The following is a 23,487-nucleotide window of genomic DNA, read 5'->3' on the forward strand; positions in this document are numbered from 1 at the left end:
ACACTTGTCTTCTACCATGTGGATTATACTTCTGTTGGGGTAATTTCCTCACTGTAGTAATGGCTGCTAGTTAACCCCTTACTCAGAACTGCTGCTGCTACCAGCTCAGATGTATTTCTTTTTATGTTCAGATGTATAGTCCTGTATGCTTCCATTGGGTGGGAACAGGTCATTTCCCTAAACACAGGCATCTCGCACCATTTCCACATGAGGAATCCCACCTGGGCTCCAGCCGTCACTCTGGAAAAGGCCCGGGGCTCCTGTAGGTCCTCTGGTGTATCCCCCAGCCCTGTGCAGATGTCGCTGTGGCTGAAAGTGTGTTCAGTGGCACTGGATGCCTGTGTTTATGGCAGAAACTTATATTTGTGATGTGCACAGTCAGGAATTGGGGTCCTCCAACAGTGCAATGGGAGGGCCACATGATTTAATGGTGTAGTACTTTAGACAAGGGCCTGGAGTAACAGGACAAGAGGGATGGCTTCCTACTGACAGAAGGCAGGGTTAGATGGAATATTGGGAAGAAATTCTTCCCTGGGAGGGTGGGGAGGCCCTGGCACAGATTGCCCAGAGAAGCTGTGGCTGCCCCTGGATCCATGGAAGTGTTCCAGGCCAGGTTGGATGGGGCTTGGAACAACCTGGGCTAGTGGGAGATGTCCCTGCCCATGGCAGGGGGTTGGAATTAGATGATCTTTAAGGTCCCCTCCAACCCAAACCAGTTTGTGATCCTGTGATTTCTGGTTAACAAAACCATGAAACAGGAATGAGAATCATTTAAAATGTGTGACAGTAAAGGTTTTACCTGATTGTGTGATGGTTTCATATTCTGCAGAGAACACACAGCTAGTCATACTGGACATAAGAGGTGATCTGAAATCATCTAAAAGGCCAAAATAGAATAGAATAGAATCACAATATGGTTTTGGTTGGAAGGGACCTTAAAGACCATCTTATCATTAATTAAATCTTTTACTGGAGTTTAATTGTCAGAAGTGTGGAGGAATTGGTTCTGCACCTGCAAACAGAAAAACACTTAACAGAGAACTACAGATCTGGAGACTAAAAGTCTCCATAGTGTGTCACCAGTTTTCTAATACCTTATTATTTCTCTTTTGTCTGTGTATTTATTGTGTGTTTTGTGGCTGTATTGTATCTCCCATAGCAGTTCCATGAGGTTTGGCCACAAGATGGCATCTGATTTCATAGCCTTCTTTTAAAATATCACTTTTTTTTTTTTTTTTTTTTTCTGCCTTGATGGAGTAATGCCCAGTTTTCCTGCAGCAAATTATAACCTACTTTCCTTCTGCCTTAGGGAATGCCTTCAGGGGAAAATGCGGTAGGATTTTCCATGGCATTTTTGGTTGCTGATAGTTGGAACCACCAGCAGAGATGATGGGTGACAGTTGCTGTTAATCCCCTGCTCAGTTACCCCACTCCTCCACCCTTCCAGGGTGTAACTGCTGCCTCTGTCATGATTGTTGCTTGGTAAATGAGAGCTGACACAAAAACTTCAGCTCATTTCATTTGTGAAATGATCCAGAGTCCCTCAAAGCTGTTTAACAAACTCTCACTGACATAGAAGAAACTTTGCCTGAGCCCCTGCTTACAGAAAAATATCTTACAATTTCTTAATTCTAACTAAGATGCCTAAAATTAGGGGTAATGTGTTTCTTCTTTTCTGCTTCAGAACATCTCCCATGTTCCTGCATTTGGGGAATGAAGAGCAAACAGATTTGAAGGATGAACAGGCAATCCAGCCAACTCTTCTGAGCAGACTGGGAATTCTGCCTCTGCAATGGCAGGAGAAATGGGTAACTGGGATTTATCAGGGGATCAGACCTACAGCAAACTTCAAGAGTCGGTTCTTGGAACGGGACCTGGATTAAGTAGTATCTTAATGTGCAAAGGGAGATGTAAATTATTCAAAAATTATTCAAATAGGTTTAGCTTAACTGTGAAAACCAGTGATTCAAGGCAGTTAAGCACTGTTCAGGTAACATTCTGTTTGGAAACTACTAGATGATGTGAAAGAGGACAATTTACCTTTTTTCCAAGGAACTTTAGCAAACAACAAAATTGTGAATTTTCTGGAATATTTTATCACAGCTGACCTTCCAACAATTTAGAGAAGGCAAAAAGTGAGAGCCATAAAGCTCTTGGTGGCTTTTGCATGTGGTTGTTTGGCGCAACCCTGGCTCAGAAGCTCCATACCCCTTTGATTGCTGGAAGCTGGTGGAGTTCAGGCAGAGCTGTGCTGTATTTGGCCTGTGTCCTTCATTCACAGAATCCCAGAATGATTTGGGTTGGAAGGGACCTTAAAATCCATCTCATTCCAATCCCTGCCATAGGCAAGGACACCTTCTGCTAAACCAAGTGATTCAGAGCCTCATCCAGCCTGATCTTGAACACTTCAGGGATGGAGAGTCCACAACCTCTCTGAGCACATTCTTCCTTCAGTATCTGCTACTTTCTCCCCTCTACCCTCCAAGGGACAAGGGTGAACTCAGCAGATTTTGGATCTGACGTAGTGGGCAGTTTCTGTGCTGTTTCTTGAGCTGCTTTGGCCTTAATCCTAATTGATGACTATGACGCTGTTTTGGGGTTTGGAAACCTGTGTGTACTAAGACTTCCATTCAGAGCACACAGTCCATATCCTCTCCACTGGTCAGCCACAGAAACCATTTCCTCTCTGTTTTGCAACAGATTATTGAAATAGGAACTGTAGCACCTGTGTCCTTGGCTGATCAAACGAAGCAATACTAGAAGGTGCCAAAAGCACCTTAATTTTTTAAAATAACAACTCAGTAGGATTGTTCCAATCCAGCTGGAGAAAGAAACCTCAGGAACTCTGCAGAACCAAGTGTTCCTTACAGCCCACCAGGAAGGACTGTAGGGACTCTTCACAAACTACAGACTACAGCATAAGAACCTCTGGGAGCCAGGCTGGGAGAGCAATCAGGGATTTCAGATATGGGTGGAACTACCCAGGGAAAGTGGGACTGTAGGTAATAGCTTGTTCTCATTGTTGCTGCTGAACTGATGAAACAAGAAAAAGGAGAGATTTATCTATGCAGTCTGGTAACCCTGTATGAAATGTAGAAGAAAAGGTAAATGAATCACAGAATCATAGAATTGTTAAGGTTGGAAAAGACCTTTAAGGTTACCAAGTCCAGCCTTCAACTCAGCACCACCACCATGTTCACCACCAAGCCATGTCATCTAAGTGCTCACAAAAGAGAGGTGAGCACCAGGAAAAGTGACAAGGGCTGAGGCAGTGAAAAGGATTTTTAAACAAGAAGTTTGGCAAAGAGTGGAACAATTAATCATGCTCCCTGTCTTCGTGTGTATCATTGGATCTTCTGACTGAAGTTTTTCTGTGTTTGGGGCAGAGCTAAAGCCCCTGTGGGTTCCTGGTGCCTGGTGAGGGCTGAGCTTGTCCCACAGGTTTTTCTCAGTGGTGGGACGCACTGCCAAGCTCTCATAGAAGAGGCACCTTCTTTTAAAACATTAAGTGTCTTTCATTTCTCTGAAACCTTTTCCTCTCAGTCCAATTACTAATGACTGAAATGTCATCAAGTGAGGATGTTTGTGGAGAGGACAGATACTGTATGATCAGAAAGCTGAGCTAAGCCCTCTTTTTTAAAATTACATTTTAATAGAAGCTCTGTTAACTTCATTAAATGTCTCTTACCCTGGCATCTTAGAGACTTATCTTTATTCCTATTGCATTCCAAAGAAATAAGGAAGGGTTGATGTCCTATTTTTTACTGGAACAACTGGAACAGAGAAATTTTAACTGAGAGAGATGACAAAGCTATTTAAGTGTATAATTCTGAGCAGTAACTTAAGGCTCTGTAAAAGTAGTCCCCTGAAGGATCTGGATCCAAGCAATTTGCCCAAGATCACACTGAAATTGTGTATCAGAGCGTGAGGCTTGACTTCCCTGCGCCTGGACGCCCTTCCTTTGATGGAGACAGATACTGCACTGCACAGTAGGTGGGGTGTGGAAGGAGGTTGGAGCCAACTTGCTCCAGCTGCTCTCCTGCTCTTCTGCCCTGTCACAGCCCCACCCCAGCTGTCCCAACAAGGTGCCTGTGGGTGTCCCATGCCAGGCTAATGGAGCAGGGCTATTTTAAAGGGTGTAAACAGCAGACGTTTGCTAATTCTGCCTGCTATACAGTGCTTCCATGAGCAATTTTCCTAGGAAGCTGACAGGGCTGAAGGCTGTCCCATTTTCCACAGGTATTGCTGGATCCAGGAGAAGATGTTTGCAGAGCCTGTAACTTTGCACATTTCCATTCTGCCTGAGCCTCCCTTCAGCTCTCTGCGGTTGAGAAGTCAAGAAAAAGCTGCTGTTGGCAGAATTTGCTCTTGTGCTGAGATTTGGCCTGAGGAGCTCAAGGGTGTGTTTCGGTGAGGTTTGCTTCAGGTAATTATTTGCCTCTTGGTGCTCTTGGTGGTACCAAAGCTCTGTGTGAATGTTAAAGAGTGGATTTTCAAAGAACTTACAGCTAGTCTAGAGAATATTCCAGCTAACAATTTATTTTAAAAAGAACTTAGCGAGAGGGGCTGTCTTTGTTTGGTATGGAGAAGTTTCAAACTCTTCCACTCCAGGTCTTAAGGAAAGAGATGACTGCAACACTGAGGAGCTAAGGACAGCTATCCACTGACACCTCCATTTTCAGCTTTCCACATCTGGTTAAGTTCATTATGGCATTTTTGCTTTTACATATGAATCATTAACTCTTGGCTGTGGCCTGTAGGAAAAAGAGACAGCAATTTTCATGTGCCTGTCCATATTCTTATATGGAAAGGGGATAATATTTTTCTAAAATACACTGTGTGAATGCTTCTGTTGCTTCTCTCATCTAAGTACTTCCAAGTTCTCTGCAAATTGTAATCAAACCAGTTGTATGATGAGACAATTCAAAGAATAAGGAGAAAGATCAGCTTCCATTTCTTTTATGAATCCAGAGACAAGCATATATTCCTTTCCTGCTAAGCAATGAGAAGTTCCTGTTTTATTCAGTGGCACTTGAAATGTGAAGTGGGACTACAGTTTATCTGCACTCTTGTTTTTCTGCTATGTGCTCAAAATGGGGTTTACTTGGAAAATGTGCTTTCTTCAGCAGAATTGGAGTCTTCATCTAAACAGCCTTTCCCAATCTAAGCAGGATAGTAAGTGGAAACGGAGGTTATTCCTCTATTAATCTCCCGTGTGGCTCAGTAAAAGCTCTGGCAGCTTCTTGTGTGACTTTCCTGTGTCAAATGGGAAAAACTTTTATACTTTCTAGTTCTCACTTCTGTACTTCAGTCCCAAGGCCAAATTTCCTTTGCTGTCAGCTGCCGCCTTTGTTCCCTTTGAAGCACCATTGAGCAAGCTGGGGAGACTTGAGCTGCATTTTTGTGCTTTGTTGTCTCACCTGCTCCAGTTCCGACAGCTTGGAACGGGTGAGCGAAGCAGAGCAGCAGCTTTCTGGAAAGGCTCAGACTCGGGAAACCTCTGGTAGTACTACAGGGACTGCTGAGCTCCTCGGCAAAGCTGCATATCCCCAGGGTCCCAGTGACTTCCAGGCTCTCCTTAGGTTCTCTGAGAGTGTTTCAGTGATCCTGGTTGGCTCCCCAATAGGCTCGCTGTGACAGTGACACTGTCTGCCATTTCTCCTTGATCCACAAAACCACCCCAAACCAGCTGCTGCAGAAAACTGTAGCTTTTTTTTCTGCAGGCTTTTGTGAAGACAGAGCAAATCTTACTCCTTTATAAGGAAAAGAAGCTTTTTGGGTGTTGGAGAGGAGTTTAAAACATGGGATAAAATTGTGTCTCAGTTATGAGTCTATTCAAGGGATGGGAATACTGGCTCTATTTCTAGAAGGAGCATTTTCCACTGAGCCTGTGATTCCATAGCAGTTTAAGCCAAAATAAATTGGTGTGCTGTGGTCTAGTGCTACCCCTAACCTCTACTTGCACATTCCCACTCCCAACTCCTTCGCTCTCTGTTCTGTGCCTGTAGCTGTGGATGGGGCAGGGCTGCTCTCTACATGCAGGGGGGTTTGCAGGGTGGCAGGAGGGCAGGGCAGAGGTGCTGTGTTTCTGTAACACCCAAAAGCTAAGTCACCACCTGGCCAAAAATTCTGGGAACTTGTGGCCTGCCTTAATCAAATCCACATGTCCAAACAGGAAGCCACTCAGTGCCATTCTGCATTTCCATGGGCAGCCTGGGATGGAGAGTGGGGAAGATACTGTTGAGTATTTTTCCTAGTTCTCCCACTAATTTATGCTCTTGCTGACCTTTGGCAAAACAATATAATTTGCAGATGTCCAAACTGTACAATGGGGCTATCAATACATTTCATCCCATAGGAAATGTGCTCAGTAATACTCTGTGAGCCAAGACATTTGAGATCCCTGGACAGAAAATGCTTCTGTATTGCTATAATTATAATTTTGTTCATTATTGCATGTTTGTAAACATGGGGCAAGAAGTCTGTGAAAATACCATAAATCAAGGACTCTGGAAAATTGTCCAAAGGAAATATATCCCTTGGACATTACTTTTACTCTGGAGTTTGTAAATATTAGAGTCCGTATTAGACAAAATATTTTTCTGCATTCTGTTGTCACTGAAACTGTGGGAAAAACAGAGTGACACCTTGTCCCCATGTAAAAATATTGAGATCAAAATAAAAAATGGCTTATAATTTTTTCCACCTTGATTCTTTTCTTCAGGGAGAAAAAAGAATGTTACAGGGAACCCAGAGCATTGCCCTGTCTGGGCTGTGCTGCATGGGGCTAATTCAAAACTGAATCACAGAATCATGGAATGATTTGGACTGGAAGGGACATTAAAGATCCTCTTCTTCTAACCCATGATCCATGGGATCCAGTACAGAAGAATAAAGAAAGGGGAACTCAGCCAAGCATCTCTGCTGGTCCCAACTGTTGGAGTTTATCAGAGTCTAAACTCAAATCTGGGCTTCGTGACCCTCATGAGAAAGGTAGAACAGGTTGCCAATAATGGAAACACTTGGAAAAAATTGTTTTGTTTCCTGTTTAAATGTTTCTGCTGTCTCACATGTGCAGCCAGGGCGTTTCCATGGGCAGCGCTGCTGGAAGTCTGCTTCCTCCTCCCGCATCTGGGCTGACAGTCAGGAGTGAATGCGGGAGACCAGGTTGACAAAGAGCTGAGTATTATCCTGAGGATAAATGAGTTAACCCATCACTGCAAACACTGTGCTGGCGGATTTTAGTGCAATTAGCTCCACAAATACCAAGACATGCAGTCTGCAACCAGACTAAAAGGTCTCCTAAACAATTAGGGGACCACGGCCCCATGGACCCCTGTCATGCACATTAATGTCACTGGCCTTAGCAAGGGGGATGTGTGTGCTTTGATGCCAGGGGAATCCAGGGTTTGACGGCCCCATAAACTTCATCCCATTTTTGGTCCCACGACTCAGTGGCATTTTATTTACTGCACCTAATAACTTTTAGTCAATAAACACGTACAGGTTGGAGAGAAGGTCTAGTGTGAGCTTAATTACCTCAACTCTCTGCCTTCTCTTTTGTTATGTACATCATGGATACTTGGCAGCATTAACATTCCTGGAATTGTATCTGCCATCCTTTGTAAAAGGATTGAATACTACGCATTAGTTCGGGCTCGTGGGGCATTTGTGTCTCCAACAACAGCTTAATTATGGACATTGTTTACTAATCAGTATTAAATTGACAGACTATGAGGGCTAATCTGGAGATTAACACAATAGCTTGTTTTCATTTTGTTCTTCTAGCAGTTTATTGAATGCAAGATTTAAAACAAGACCCTTTTGTGAGCTTTACCTTCCCCATCACAGCTGTGTGAGTGGAAAGGTCTGTGCATTTCCTTTCTGTAACTTAGAGTTTGGGTACAAACATTTTGCTCAATATATAAGAACAACCATAAAAATATATTTGCTGTATTGGATGTAAAAGCAATACAGGGTGTCCTTTCTGTAGTCTCAGCAGCTCACAAATCTTTAGGCTCATTTTAAGCCTCCTGTTTGTTCTGTTTCACAAACTACACAGAGTATCATCACTCAAACAAATGCCAACAGACCCCAGGCCCCAAGGAGTAATTTGTGTAGTGAGAATATCTGATGTCACTGTGTGCAAAGCCATTCAGTGAAAGCTGTGGGCACCTCTGGGCCATCTGTTTTGCCCATACAAGTGACGGAATTCCCCAATAGTTATGATTTCCCTGTGAAGAATTTCCATTGTTGGCCACAAAAGCTTCCCAGAGTTGAGTTTGTTCTGCATAGGCAGGTGCCTGTTTGATCATGAGAAATATGAGGGTTTGTTTAGGGAAGGACACACATGTGAGAGTGTCTTACACACGTTGTGTGTCTGCTCTTGCCTGACTGCAGCACTGGTGATTTACAGCAATGGCACTGATCTGACGTGTCAAGTTTCCGAAATATTCATGTCCGTATCCCACTTGGATTTTTCAAACTGCTGAAAACACCTCAGGTTTTGTAGTCTGGGAAACTTTGTTTCCTCCAGCATTACTTATCTGATTAAGTAGAAATGAATGAAAGCTCACTTAGTAATAATGTGATAACCTTTTTCTAGTCTCTTACTTTCTCCAAGGGTGGTGTAGTGTGGGGAGAAGTGATGCTACAAAAGATGTAGGGTGGGAGGAAGTGATACCACACTGCACAGCACCAGAGATGGTGGGAGAGTGGGTAAAACAACCAGGAACAAGTGGAAAAGGGCTGTTACTTCCCTCTGTCCCACACATGGCAATTCTCCTACGCAGGGTTGAATGACAGTGTGGCACCCCAAATTGCATTACGGAGCAGCAGTCATTCTACTTGTGGCAAGAAATATGACAAATCCAACAAAAAATCTGACAAATATTTCTGAACTGCCCAGCAGAGTGTTTCCAAAATCAGCGCTCTTCCTGTCCATGCTCTCCTCATGCTGGAAGTAATTAGTATAAAAACCCTAATCTTTTTTTGCATCCGAGCCACGCGGTATAATCCAGCCTTTCAGAAGGATAAGTCAGTATTTCTGAGCTCACTTGGATTTAATGTAAACAATAAAGGGCTAATTCAATAAAATGGCTTTGACCCATCAAAATCTACTTTCGGGAGCTGTACTGCAGGCTGGGAGCCCACATGGGGTGTTGTGCATGCAGGAATCTTCAAACCTGCCTCTTTGGAGAATAGCTCAGATGCAGATGGATCAGCCTTAAGGAGAGACACTTGTTAGACATTTTGCACCTTGCTTTTTGTGATATTCTTAAAGAATTTGCTTGTCAAATACAATATGAAACTTTTCTGATTTATTCCCAGGTCTTGGGAAAAACAAAGGAAGAAAAAAAAGTAACTGGTTTTTTTCCATTTTTTAAATTTTTGATTTTAAACTTCTTCAGAGGACCGTAGTTTTCAGGAAAATGTGAAGATTTCTACTGTCTGTCTCCTAAAAAAAAAATCACAAGAATAATGTTAAAAAGTAGGGCATTCAAATGCATTTGTTGGCTTCTGAAAATTGAAGCTAGAGGTCTCCAAACATTTCAGCTTACAGCCTCTGACAAGTCTCCCAAAAGAAGTGCAGGGTCTTGCACAGCAAGCTTAAGACCTTATGGTCTTTTATAGTTATGCTGCTGACTCCTTAAAAATTGTTAATCACAGGTTGAAAGTGATGTAAACGATTGATTATTGTAGCACAGGCAAGTTTTATTTACATTTTACTTTTGCTCTTTGCTGCTTAACTCAAGGGGTTTGGAGGTGTCCCTGCCCATGGCAGGGGGTTGGAACTAGATGGTTTTTAAATCTCTTCCAACCCAAACCATTCTGGGATTGTATGATTCTGTGGTTGTTCTTTTACACAGGAGCAGCAGGGTTTTACAAACTGATTCATATTGACTTCATAGCTGTGAATATAAATCCATAAGCCAGGTATTTTAACCATTATGCACAAAGGTTAATAACTCTGCTCTCTGGATCCACCTTTTCTGCTGTTGCTTGTATTCAGTCCTTTTTAAGCAACAGTTTTGAAAGGGTGGGCACTCGAATGTTTTCTGGGGACTCTTGGGAAGCTGATAAAGTTTGCCAGTTAATCCAATAAAGCTAAGTCTGTTGCATCAGACCACATCAGCCAGATCAGTTTACACTTTGTCTTTTAAAGCAGGTCTTTGTTTATTTTCTTAAAGAAGTACCTGCTACCTGTACATGTGCTCTCCAGGCAGGAAGGACCACCCCACTGATCATCTATTTCCAACCCCTGTTTCTGTTGGCCATGAAATGTTTTTTGGAAGCTGGATTAAAGTGTTGAATTACAACAGTATCTGGTCTTTCTTAAAGGCTAAGAGGAACAAAGTCAGCCAAATTCTGTACTAATGTGTTCCAATATTTAATAATGGTTATTACAAGGAAATTACTTTTTGTTTTAGAGTTGAATTCACCTGTCTCCATGCAGCCACTGGATTTTGTTATACTTCCATTAGATCAAGAAGTTCCTGGGTCTCAGGCCACTTCTCCATGTATTAAGCTCAACAAACTGAACTCCTTAAGGCTCTTACTATAAGCTTTCCTTTTCAAGATCTGAATATTTTTTGTAGCCCTTCTTTGAATACTTGAGGACTATTCCAACCTCCTTCAAAGCATGAGCATCAGAACAAAGCAGCTGCTCTAATAGATGTCTAATAGGTGTGTACAGAGGCAGTGTTGCATTTCTGGTTTTATTTTATAGATATCTTATGATCAAATGAACTATTATTTTTTTCCACAGCATCTCAGAGATTTGTGTCTGTCCATTTCCCCTTGAAGCCCTGCTGCATTCCAAGTCTCTCTCCCCATCCTGCTGGCAAAACCTACATGTTATATTTCAATATATATTAACATGGCCAAGTCACCCATCCATGGTAATACCGTTTTTCTTTCTATCCACTACAGACAGAGGCTTGAAAGCAGCTTTTCTCACACCCTGATGACAACTCGATGCACATCAGACCTTCAGCATTCAGGCTTGTGTGTTTCTGTACAAGCTCTGACAACCTAACAGGTAAGTGTCTGCAAAAAACCCAAATGCTCTCTGGTTCCTCCTTTCTTTGCCAAAGGAGATGTAACCACTGGTTATGTGACATATCCCCAAGTTTCAACTGTATAATCCTTTGTTCTTCAGGGAGTGAAGGGAAGAAAAGGAGGTTTCTGACACCTTTTTACTACTTTTGCTATTACAACACAGAGGTTTTTAAACTTAGTCTCTCTCAAACCACAACACCTTAAAATGCCTTTAGACATTGTCTTCTAGGTCTCGCTGTGCCAGTTTAAGATATTATTATCCCCAGCTATTTTTTACCACTGGCATATAAAGATTCCTTCTTCCCAGCTGACCCAAAATCAGCCAGATCAAATCAGACTGTGTGTCCAAACAGTTTTAGTTTCTCTAAACCAGAACTGCCTCAGCAACACACTCACCTCTGCTTCTCCTTCTCCTGTCTTCCCACAGACTTTAGTTGCCATCAGACTGTGCAGTGAGGCAGCTTGGAGAAGGCAAATCTACTAATAATTACTCACCTTTTGTTAGGGTTAAGATACAACCTCATTTGGTTTCCTTTATAATTCAGGGAGAAACCTCTAGAGAGTAACCCAGACCACCGAAATTCTGGTTTTCCTCCTCTCCTTTTAGGAAAGCCAAGGGTAAAGTCTTATGATACAGTTGAGCTGACCTAACATCTTGCCCTGCTGTTAAAAGAGGCAGTTCTGCTCCTCCCCACTTCCCCACAGCATCATGATTATTTCATTCCCAACTTCCATTTACACAGTTTGGTAAGAGATTCTCAGCCCATCTTCCAGGAGGTTGTTAACCCTCTATGTGAGACTAAAAACCCTGTTCTCTGTAAAAGTTGTTGCACTGTGCAACAAAACCAGGTTTCTCCTCCTTCACTGCTTCCTTACTGAGCTAAACTTTCACTTACTGTTCTTTGCCTTGCTTGGAAAGTTTTCTGAGAGTTCCTTTATAAGTCCTTTTCTGCAGTCTGTCAGGAGCTCTGGGATGGTGCCTGGTGTAATATCATGGATGTCAGTGTGGATTCTACTCAAAGAAATACAGCTGGACTTGATGATGTTAGAGGTCTTTTCCAACCTTAATGATTTTGGAATGCTGTAGTCCTTCTCGAACTTGGGATCTTCCATATTCATTGTAATAATATGTTGCCTTCATTCCTGAAAGACTACTGATTTTCTTGTTTTCTGTCTTTTGTCTCTTGCAGACCATCTTAATCACTCTCCCTTATGGGGTTCTCAGGCAGGATTGAGAAATTTAGGGTTATGTCTCTGACCTCTGAAGTCCGTCTGGTTTGAGCCAGTGGCAATTCTTAAGCAGTTCCTCCAGCTTATTCTTGCAAGACAATCTCTTCATATGTCTACAGTGTCAGGTACAATTAAATACAGCCAGGGATAAAGATTTTGGGCTTCCTTCTTGCTCTGACATGTTTTCAGTCATCTTTTGTTTCCCTGTCTATGCTTTTTATGTGATTCCTCTGGGAGAGAGTGTGGGAGTCCCTGTGAAGTGATTTGGGCCTATCAGTTGAGGAAAGATGTTTCTCTCAGCCACAAACTTTCTTCCCCACCTGAGCTATTACTCTGTACTTCATAAAGGCAAAACCATGTCTCTTTTGAAGGAGAAATCAAAATTTGGACATACAGTGTGGTGGCATAAGCTGATGATCCTCTCTCCCTCTGTGTTGCTGATGGGAAACTCTCTGCAAAGCAAAGACCTGAGCTCAGCTCTGGGAATATTCTCAGAAATTCCATGGCCAGGCACTTGCCTTTCACACTTTGTACGCCCACAATACCATCCCTGGCAAAGGGCTCCATATAAGCTTAGGAAATCACAGGCAGAACCTACAGCACATCCTTGTTCCTGATGCCAGCTGCTCAAGAATCCTAAAAGCAATCACACAAACCCCAAAAGACCCTGAGGGTGGACTTTGCACAGTCTCCAAATGTAGTGCTGATGCAGGGGCATCACAGAACTGCCTGGTCACACCAGGACCCCTCAGTTGTGACTGTCTGGTTGTATCACTCACTATTCACCATGAGGAGTCAGGGGTTGGTAGCTTGGTTTCTGGTGGACAGGCCAATGTTCCTTTGTTTCCTGCTTTTCTCAAAGCTTTCTTTGTGCCCAGATGAAACCAAACCTGTTTAAATTACTGCCAGTCAGAGATGTAAATGTCCATCGGGCTTTTTATTGGACTTTCCCATCCATAACTCCTCCTTTTCATTGAGCAAAGGAAGCAGTGAGGGAGGAAAGGAGCTGCCCTACATTAATTAGAGACTTTGCTTTTCCCAGTGACAGGCTATCACTAATTACAACACATCAGTGACCCCCCACTTGCCTCAATGCTGCTGCTTGGTGAGCTAATGAGGGAGAGAGGAGGAGGAAGAGGCTGTCCTGAGTGGTTTGAAGTGGTGTAGGGAGTGTTTACTTCACTCTAAAATGGAGTTTGAACAATAAGACTGGGGTTTGCAACAACAATACCGATATGTTCTTGTGACTTGATATTAAACATGCTACTAATGCTCTAATTACCTAATAAAATTTGCAGCATATGCTTGTCTTTGCCTCTGAGTGGAAGGAGGTCTGTCCCCATTCCTTGTTTGTGTGCAGATGACCTGTTCCACCTCATTAGCTCTGCAGTGCTGGTTGGTGTGCTGGGAAGGATGATCCTGAAAGATCCACCCATCTGAAAGGGATGAAGAGCGGCAGCCCGAACAAAGCTGCCATCCCTGCTTGCCCCACGGGAATTGATTCGATGAGGGCACAGGAACAGGGATGCAAAGCAGCAAAAAGCTCCCATCTGCCTTGTAGATATTCAGTGACATGAATGAGAATGTTCCTGCTCTGATTTTTTAAAACATGCACATGCACTTAATATTAAACCATATTCTGTAATCAACAGTCCAGGTCCTGATTTGAGTTTAAATAATCTTTGGCTGGGGAGCTGACCTTCCCATTCCTGTGGCATTTGAAAATGCCAGCTGCTGAGTTATTTTAGGTGTTTTTTCAAGAACACAACGCACAGCTAGATCCAATGATCAGCCCCTGAAGGAAGTGAAGTGCTGTCCCCTTTAGTTCTGTACAATTGTAAATTTTAAAGACTTTTGATCCTTAAAAAACCTCCTCTGCAGCTGGATGAAAAATACCCCTTTCCTGAAAGGTAATATAAGTAGAAAAATAACCAGTCAACTAATATTGTAGATCTACATTTTTCAGAATTCTCTAATTCACCCCAGCTCTCAAAACCTGGTATTTAAAAAAGGTGTTACTACAATTCAAGACACTTCAGCAAATTTTGCCAGATGATGTGGTTTAAACAATATACCTTATTTCTTCCGACACCAGTGAGATTTGACTATTTACTCAAAAGCACTAGAATATTTTGTTGAACAGGGATGCTATAAAATATGTCCTTAAATTAAAATTATTCTTAAAAACCTAAATTAGTTAAATGTCAATATCTGCTAGACTTGATTTGGGGTCACTGAGTACCATTAGAAGGGAGAGTAACACATTTAGGAGGAATCCAGAGAACCAAGTTCAGGGTGAAATGAACTTTTCTTGTCTGTAAAACAGTTGTTGAAGTCTCAGGAAGAGAGATTTGTACTGGGAATGCTGTTGGCATAGTGATAACCATCAAACTGAATGGACTCTTGGAAAGAACAACACTTGATAACAGCTGTGTTTGCATTAAACATTTTTAGAGTTCAGTTCAGAGCAGTTCTGCACCATATATGTAGAATTTTTATGCAGAATTTGCATACAGAAAGCATGGAATGCTCTTTACTGGGTAAATTATTTGCTTCTGCTATTTATTACACTCTCCCCCTCCATCCCCTGGGCACACGTGGCTGCAAGGATTTGAGTTAGTAGAGAAAACAGGTGTGCCTGGTCAGAAGAGCAAAAAAGCAAGTATTCAAGGGAAAAGTAGGATTTTTGTTTGGAGAGAGATGTATAAAGCAGCCCTCCCTCTGGGTCCAGCTAAAGTGACCTTTTGGCAAGAGTGAATCAAGGCACGGATACCACGGGCTGTATTTACCTCAGCTAATGCAGATGCTTTAATTCTGTCCTTATTTGGCAAAGCATTTAAGTACAATCTTAAGTCAGGAATATTGCTGTACCAGGCTTACTCTCTCCTCTGAGAGAGAGGGGTTCCTCTAGATGCTTCTTCAGGTCACCAATGCAATGGGCCATATTCTCTCACTTTAGAGAAACCACAGGGAACTTGCCTGATAAAACTGAAACAGTCCAACACCTCATTTCAGGTGACAGGGGCATTCTTACTCCTCTTCCTTGCCCTTCTTCCCAACAATGTGGATCGATTTCCTCTCTTGCAGCTGCTCCCCTACTTGCCTGACTGCATATTAAAAGCTGAACCAACTCACAAATCTGTAAGAAAATAATGTTTTTTCTTTGGTCAGGTGTAGCAAAAGCATTCCTGCAGGCTGAGGGAATCGCATCCGAGGTCAGGGGAGTGCCAGGGAACACATAAGGAACACTGCGATGTGATGGGATCTTTCCTTCCAGCAGAACTGGCCTCAGAAGGTTGTCTCCTGTTTTCCAAAAAACCAAGGATAAAGTAAACCCAAAAATCTTGACTTCCTGCTTTCCAAAAGGCCAAGCATCAAGTAATCTGGTCTAGTGGAAGGTGTCCGTGCCCATGGCAGTGGGATTGGAACTAGATGATCCTTAAGGTCCCTTCCAACCCCAACCATTCTGTGATTCTGTGATCACAGCACAATGCTCCACGTCCTGCTAGCCTCACCTCGTGTTGTCCTTGAGTTTGGATTGAGGTATGTCGGCGATTGAATCACGACCTCAGACTGGCAGGGAATCTGAATTGTTTATTCAAAGGAGTGAGTTGGTTTTGTGCACTTTTCCAAGGCACAGCATTTCCTTATGTGCGTGACCTATCCCGTGTTGCCACATCAGCAACACACTTCGTAGGGGTCTGCCCTGTGACACCTCCTCCCCCCAGGGCCTCTCTGTGCTGCCATGTGCTCCTTTGTGCTGCCATGTGCCTCTGCAGGCAGGTTTTACAGCTCACAACCTAATTCTCTCTTAATTCCCCATAGATGTACAGCTTCTTTGGAGTTCTTCTGGCAGCAGTGTTTTCCCATGAGCCTCAGAACAACTGAAGGTGAAAGTCCCAGAGCGGTTCAGGTCCCACCTGCCTCCCTGCTCCCAGGACAGCATAGCCTGCATGTGTTGGAATTTGGCTGAAACACTAAAAAATATTCTTTTCCCCCTGCAATTCACCTTCTGGTTTTAATGACCCAAAGTGTTAAGTACCTGAATTCTATTTGTCATGTGTAAGATATCATCTCTGCCAGCTACTGCCATTAACCCCATTTTGGGTCATCTCCTCTTCCGATGGTGCTGCCTGAGACACTGAACTGGTCCCACCTGACCTGCACAGCTCGTGACATGTCAAAGATCCTGTGATGCACTGATTTCACCTCTGTCTGAGGTAACCAGACCATTTTTCTTTCCTTCTGAGGGAGAGGTCCAATGAGTAATAGCAGACGTCATCAATTCTTTTGGTATTTTTGCTTTTCTAATCATTAAATGAGTGGAAACCATCAGAAACCAGAGGAATGGATGGGCTGGTTCTCCTGCATGGAGTTGGTGAGGACAACGCCTGAATGTCCAGAGCTCCTTGTGTTCTTAAACTGGAGATTCAGCCCAACTTATTTCTTTAGTCTTCCTTCAATGCCACACAGGGGTGGAGGTGACAGTAGGTGCCACTTGGGGTGTAATGTCCCCAGAGCTGAGACATTCCCTGTCCCAAAAGGCTGAACACTGACACATAATCAGATTTCCTTGTGGAGCAAGGCTAAACTTATCTTCCATGTTCCTCCTTTGTGTGCAATCTATACAAGGCTTCGTTGTTTTAAAAGAAGGATTCTGGGCTAAGGGAGAGCTGTGCACTTTTGGCAACATCTTTTTTTTTATTTTTATTCAGGCTGAGAACAAAATTCATCTCTTAAGGCTGCATTTCATGTGGAGGGAGGCAGCTGTATTCCCATGGTTTGAAAGGGATGGAGTGTCTATGGGGTAGGACCTCCCCACTCTCAGTGTCCCCTTGTGCTTTCCAAGTGCTTAGAATTCCTTACAAATTACAGTCTTTTGTGGTACAGAAAACTGTGCTATTTTAACCCATTGGAGGGATGGTGGTGCTGGGAGGAATATATTAGGCTGAGAAGTATTTTCTTACTGTGCTTAATGGTTTGTTTAGGCTTCTGTCCTGCACCAGGGTCTGAAGGAAGGGACATTTCCAGGCCCAGTGGGACTCCCTGTCCTCTATCACATCCTGAAGTGTGGCTTCACATGTAAAATCCACTGTCAGCTGTAGCACCTCCATAAACTTAAACTCATCAAACAGTATAAAGAAAAGGAGTTACCAGGTATAAATCCCAGAACACTGATAGTTCCTGAGCAGTGAGCAGGTGCCAGTGTTCATTTCAGGTGGTAGAATGATGAGGAAACATGAGGAAAAAACACATGAGGAAATAGTTTCCAGGATGAAAAACATCTAAGTTTACACTAGAGACAATAAGCAAATTATTGACTGCAAGAATCCCGTTTTCAGGAGGCTGTGAAAAGTGTCAGGAGAAGGGTCCAGAGATCAAAAGAAGCCAAAAATGTTAACAGATCTTCCTGAGAACAAGAATGTGGCAGCAGGGGACTTGTCAGAGCCATCCAGGGTGACAGCATGGAGGGCAGAGAGACCTACATACAGTATAAGATAATTTAAAGAATTTGGCCCTCCCTGCTCAAAGCAAAAAGAGCTGAGAGCTGGCAGTGAGCACCAGTAAGCCCTGGGGAACTGCTAAGCAGCTGTATTGCATATATTGTTTTTAAGATTTGTTTTCTCAGAATAGTTTGGTTATAAAACCTGCCCAGAGTCTGTAGATCTGTGGTTTTCCCACTGACAGTGGAAGAAAACAAGTAGCATCCTCAGAGCAAAGTATTTTTAGTTAGAGCTTGACTCTATGTATCATCTGTGAATCAAATGTTGTTTTTCTAACTTAAAAAAATTATTGCCGACATCCAGTTTTTCAAAGTTACAATGAATTTGCACAGTTCTGCCCACAGTTCACATATCCATCCATCTCTTCATCCACAGAAATCCATCTTAAATCATAAATTCATGCATAAAATCAGGTGAGTGCTGTTTGTGTAACACCTGGTGAAGTAAGGTGCAATAGGAGGGCAGTATGTGGACTGATGTCAGGAATCTGTCAGGAATAAATTTTATTGATAATAAAATCTGAATATGCAGGCAGTATATTTTCATAGGAAACAACTTTGTTTCTTGTCTTCTATTATTTCTTTCATTTTCATCCATGTCCTACCAAATATAGGATTTGTTCTGAAAAAATAGCTACAGTGTTCTGTCCTTTAGAGGAAGAGCAAGCTCCTTAGACAGAGGGTAAGAATGTGTTAGAGGCAGGAGAAAGTTACTGGAGGAGAAGTAGGTGTTTCCCAAAGGTATACTGCTGTGGGAGTTGAAAGAGGAAAAGAATTTGCTGCAGCCTTGTGAGAAACAAACACCCCTTGGGATAATCCAAACTAATAAACCCTCTCTTTTACACTATTAAGAAATGTCTTCCTACATTCTTAATGTACCACATTTCCTGGTGCTAATGATGTGGGTACTTCTTTCCTCAAATGTGTCATTCCCATTACACTTCTACTCAATAAAATCTCATTTCTTCCCTTAAGATACAAAGGAACACAAGCAACAGGAAAAAATTCTGTATTTTGGAAGACATCAAACTCCATTACTGTGTCCCAAGTAGTTTAATAAAATAAAAAAGTTTTACCTCTGACTTTTGACAAGTTTCTTAGTGCAAAATGTCCAATTAACAGCTGTGTTACCAATATGAGCTTGAAACACCCACATGCTCTGAGTTATACCCCAAATTGCAGAGATAAGTAACTTTCTAGTCATTATTCTGCATTATTCTTACTTATCTCCAGGCATGAAGAGCAAAAGCTCATACAAATAGAAAACAGAACAGCTGCTTTCTTTAAAGATGTGTTTCACAGCTGAAAATCCCAGCTGTAATCTTGGTATGCAGAGAGGAGGAAGGTGACAGGGAACAGGAGAAACCAATGGATCCCACCAACAAGATTCCACCTTGAGAAGGTACTGCTCTTTTGAAGGTGGTCTGCATCCCTGAAGAGCTGTGCAGGTGGGGAAGGATTACTTTCTTTGCCCTGGACACCTATAGAACCCAGCCTATTACTCAGATAGTTGGAAAGAAAACATTCTCTTCAGGATCACTTCTGTTGAACCCGGTAGGAATTGTGTCACTGCCTTCAGTGGGACCTGGATCAGGCCCTAAACTGTTAAAGAAATAACAGGGACATGCCTGTTTTCCGTCCTGGCCCTGCTTATGGCTCTTCTGCCCACTCCAGTGTTTGTACTTCCTCAGGCTGGGCTGGTTTGACTGCAGCAGCACAGACAGGATCCCTCTGACCCAGCACTATGCTGCAGGTTTTTGCTCAGCCAGCTCCTCCAATTATTAAGAGAATAGCCTCAAAGAATCTAAGGAATCACAGATATTCCGGAGGAAAAAAAATCTGTTGGCTGCAAGTAAGTGTGTAGAGAAGGAAAAGAACTATCTAACATCTTGATTCAACATCTTGATTCAACATGTCTGTTATATCAATCATTTGCTCTGAGTGGGTAGCAAAGATATGATCTAATAGGTGCAGGATTCTTATTTCCTGTGACAAGCTGAGCATACCTTTTGGGTGAGATCAGAATGTTGTTATTTTGGTTTATTCATCAAATATTTTTCTCATCTAACTGCAGGGGTAATGTGGCAAAAATCATAGAAGTCATTATGTTTCAAATGATATAAATCTCCTTAAGATCTTACAGCTCTTTTACAAAGCTTTATGGAATATATTCTCTAAAATTTTCTAGTGATGTGCTAATTTTCTCCCTGTGTTGCCCAAGCTCAGGTTCATATTTAGGTATAAAAGTTATTATTTTCCTTTAGGAAAATGCAACTAATAATAGTGCAGTCATCCTCAGAGTTTGCTTCTCTCACATTCAAGAAAAACAGATGAATTAGAATGAAATGGCAATTGCCATCATCTGCTCTGGAAATCAGTGGTGTATTTACAGTGATTAGCAGCTGGATTGATATCCACAATCATATTTAGGCATCTCACTATGCATGGATTTCCCTGGGAATTCAGACACTTAATTAGGATTTGGTTTGATTATCTCTGTGCACCTGGCTCTCTGCCTGGTATGAAGTGTTAGCAGGATCAGCCCCCTCAGCTCATATGCTCAAATCTGCCATGATCCTTCTGTAGGCAAGGCCATGTGCTCCCCAGTGACTCCAGTGGAGTCAGGAGACCCTGGAGGCTGCTTCTGTGCAGCTCATTTATTATGAATGAGGAGCTTTCCATCTTTTAATTTTTTTAGCTTTTTCTTTTATGTCTGTGTGGTGATTTCTTTGCCTTTAAGGTATCACAGAAGCAGAAGAGCATTAGGAGTAGGTTAGGAAAATACAAGATACAGCAAGGAATTGTTTTGGTAACCAACTTTAAAGGGCTGGGACACTGAGTTTCCTTCAAGACTTGTTCCTTTCCCTCCCTGGATAACTATTAGGGCTTTCTGTAGGCAGCACGGGCAGTGTTAGGCCAGTGCAAACGTTTCCACTGGGAAAGGTTTGGAGTGACTGGAGTGACTTGAAGGCAAGTGCCCAGAAGGCAAAATTGTAGCTGATACATCCCAAGCAGGAACCAAGCATCTCCCAGTGCCAACCAGCCCTGCACTGCCCTTGCCAAGCCATGGCCTTGCATCTGGCTGTATTACAAGATCTGTAAATAGGCAAAAGAGCTTCATCCACCAAACAATCCAGCTCAAATTCATGGATTTACATATGCTTACTGTTATTCTTTCCTTCACCCAACCTTGTGTCATCTCTAATCTTTATCAGCAGCAATACTGCCTCTCCTCTGAACTGTGGAATGTGATTTAAAGTCACTGTGCACAGTGAAATCCTTGTGCTGTGCACCTCTGGGAGTTCCCAGACTCTTTTCTTTGCACCTTTGGATTTGATTTTCTATATGGAGTGTTTTCTTGACTATGTCCATGCCATAAATTGGGTTCTAATCAGGTTTTATAAAGTACAATTTGAAAATTGACATTTTGTGAAGTGGGCCTTGCAGATTTTTTTTATTTTGTGAGCTTCACTACTTTAAACCAAACAAATTTAAAAACAGGATTCCAGAATGGTTTGGGTTGGAAGGTACCTTAAAGCTCATCTCATTCCAACCCCCTGCCATGGGCAGGGACATCTTTCACTAGACCAGGTTGCTCCAGGACCTGTCCAACCCAGCCTGAAACATTTATAGGGATGGGGCAGCCACAGCTTCTCTGCTTACAAAATCATGAAATAATTTTTAGAATTTAAGACTTGTATTCCATTTCATTAAGAGGATTGATATTACCTGGGTTATGAGCCTTTGGCTTTAGAACTGAGTGCATCTTCTCACAAACTTATAATAGTCTTACCTGGAATTGATGCTGTGTTCATCCTTCTGTAGTTACCCACAGTGCCCAGGTTTTATAGAAACATTGGTACATAAATTAATTTCTTCACATTCCTTGCTTTTGCAAGAATTCTTAAATAAAAACTGTACGAGCTCAGAGCTCCTTGGGCAGCTCTTCAAACTCTTAAGGGTAAATTATCTCATATCTGAATCCAGGTAACCTTGTGATAACTGAAGGATCAGGGAACTGAGGTGAGGATCAGGGAACTGTCTCTGTATTGAACAACCCTGTGTAATCTGCTGCTTTCTGCTCCACATCCAGGACCCAGAATGGCTACAGCAAAAGATGCAGCCTTGACCAACTTCTACCAGGCTTCTCTCCTTGTGCCGTGGCTTGGAAAGGACTGTGTGTAAGACATGACATCTACACCAAAAGGGAGCTTCTTTTCCAAGACTTGGAAACCCAAAATTGCTATAAGGTAAGGGATAGATAGATAGATAGATAGATAGACAGATAGATAGATGAGAGAATTCTTTCCTATATTTTCTTATCCTTTGGCATTGTTTACCAGCTCATTTTTGCATTTTGAGACTTTGAAGTTCAGCCATTTTGCTGGTTAACACTTTCTGCAGACAGTAAGAAACCAAGCTGCAGCTTCATCTCCAAACAGTTAATGCACATTTCCAGAGGAGACGGCTGAGAGAAAGGTGCACTATCTAGGAAGAAAAGAAAAGGAGAAGCCCACTCAACAATTACTTTTCAAGACAAACATTTAGGCAATTTGCCAGAGAAACATAAAATGCTGTCCTTCATCTGCAATGTGCATCTTGCTCTTGCAACTTGTCCCAGTGACTGCTTTCAGGCCTTTGAATAGAACCTAGAAAAAGTTGTATTTCAAGGAATAGCTCTGGAAAGCTTTGATTCATTGCTTGTGTTCAGGATTTGTGAGATGAACTGTAATTGCATATGTTATTACTCTTGCAATATTTTGTATTACGTTACTGCATGTTTATAGACCAAAACTTTATAGACAGATAGAAAGCAGCCTGAGAAGGAGGAGAGACATAAATCAAGGTATAAAACTGCCCTGAATAATATTTTATGTTTCACTATATTGACCTGGAATTACAGGATAAAGACATTTTTCACTGGTGCCCTGTTCTTTTCTTGCTTTCCCTGTGTGTGTATTTCAGGTTTGCTGGAGTTCTCCATTAAATCCAGAATCTGTATCAAATGAGCTGCAGTGTGCTGCAGCACAGAAAGGTTTCAAAGCAACAATTACTCTATTATTTCAGCAGAGATTACCTGTTTGAAAGGAAACCCACACTGAATCCTTTCTGACCTGGTCCTTATTGTGATACTGATAACAAGCCACACTTTCCAGTCTTTATCTTACCTCCTACAGGGTAATCTTTTCTTCTGGAGCTTAATTCTGCTAATAGCACCCTTGACTGGTTGCCAGACAACAAACACAAGCAGGTGGAAATTGAATGGCTCCAGTCTGACCGCTGATAATTTGTAGAGACTTTTTATTCTCAGAATTCCCTCCAAAATATCCAACTTGACCAGTGGATAATCAATTACATTCCTTGTATGCGTCTCTCTCCTTCAGATTGGTTATTTGAAAGAAATTGTGATGATCTTTCCTACAGTTTCAGATTCTTTTTTCCCCCCTCTTCCAAACAACAGTAAATAGTAATTCCAGATGGTAGAAATTACTTTTAAATTAAAGCAGTTAATACAGGGAAAGTATGCTTATCTAATTCCCCTGTTTTAAGTGGTAACGATACAATGGAAATGGGAAAAACTGATGTGCACTTAAGGTATGCAAAATAGCTTGAGATTGTAAAATGCTTTTTTCCTCCCCTTTTCTGATTTACTGTCCATGAAAATGAATTATAGACTCGTGAAGAAAACAGAA

General features: G+C 42.2%; 1 long non-coding RNA gene across 3 annotated transcripts in view; it reads left to right on the top strand.

The window, feature by feature from the left end:
- The first annotated feature begins 1,329 nt into the window (after positions 1–1,329).
- LOC121674034 overlaps positions 1,330–23,487 on the top strand; it is a 112,560-nt gene continuing 90,402 nt past the window's right edge. For 2 of the 3 annotated variants that reach the window (XR_006019415.1, XR_006019416.1), the window contains exons 1-5: positions 1,330–1,808; positions 4,240–4,400; positions 10,933–11,041; positions 12,252–12,416; positions 21,888–22,044. This is a non-coding gene — a long non-coding RNA (uncharacterized LOC121674034). The remainder of the gene's footprint in view (positions 1,809–4,239; positions 4,401–10,932; positions 11,042–12,251; positions 12,417–21,887; positions 22,045–23,487) is intronic. The other variant, XR_006019417.1, reaches the window with a different exon arrangement.

The sequence above is a fragment of the Corvus kubaryi genome, unplaced genomic scaffold, assembly GCF_017639235.1.
Source record: "Corvus kubaryi isolate FWS band 111438036 unplaced genomic scaffold, C.kubaryi_AGA036_p1.0 66, whole genome shotgun sequence".
Classification (NCBI taxonomy): domain Eukaryota; kingdom Metazoa; phylum Chordata; class Aves; order Passeriformes; family Corvidae; genus Corvus; species Corvus kubaryi.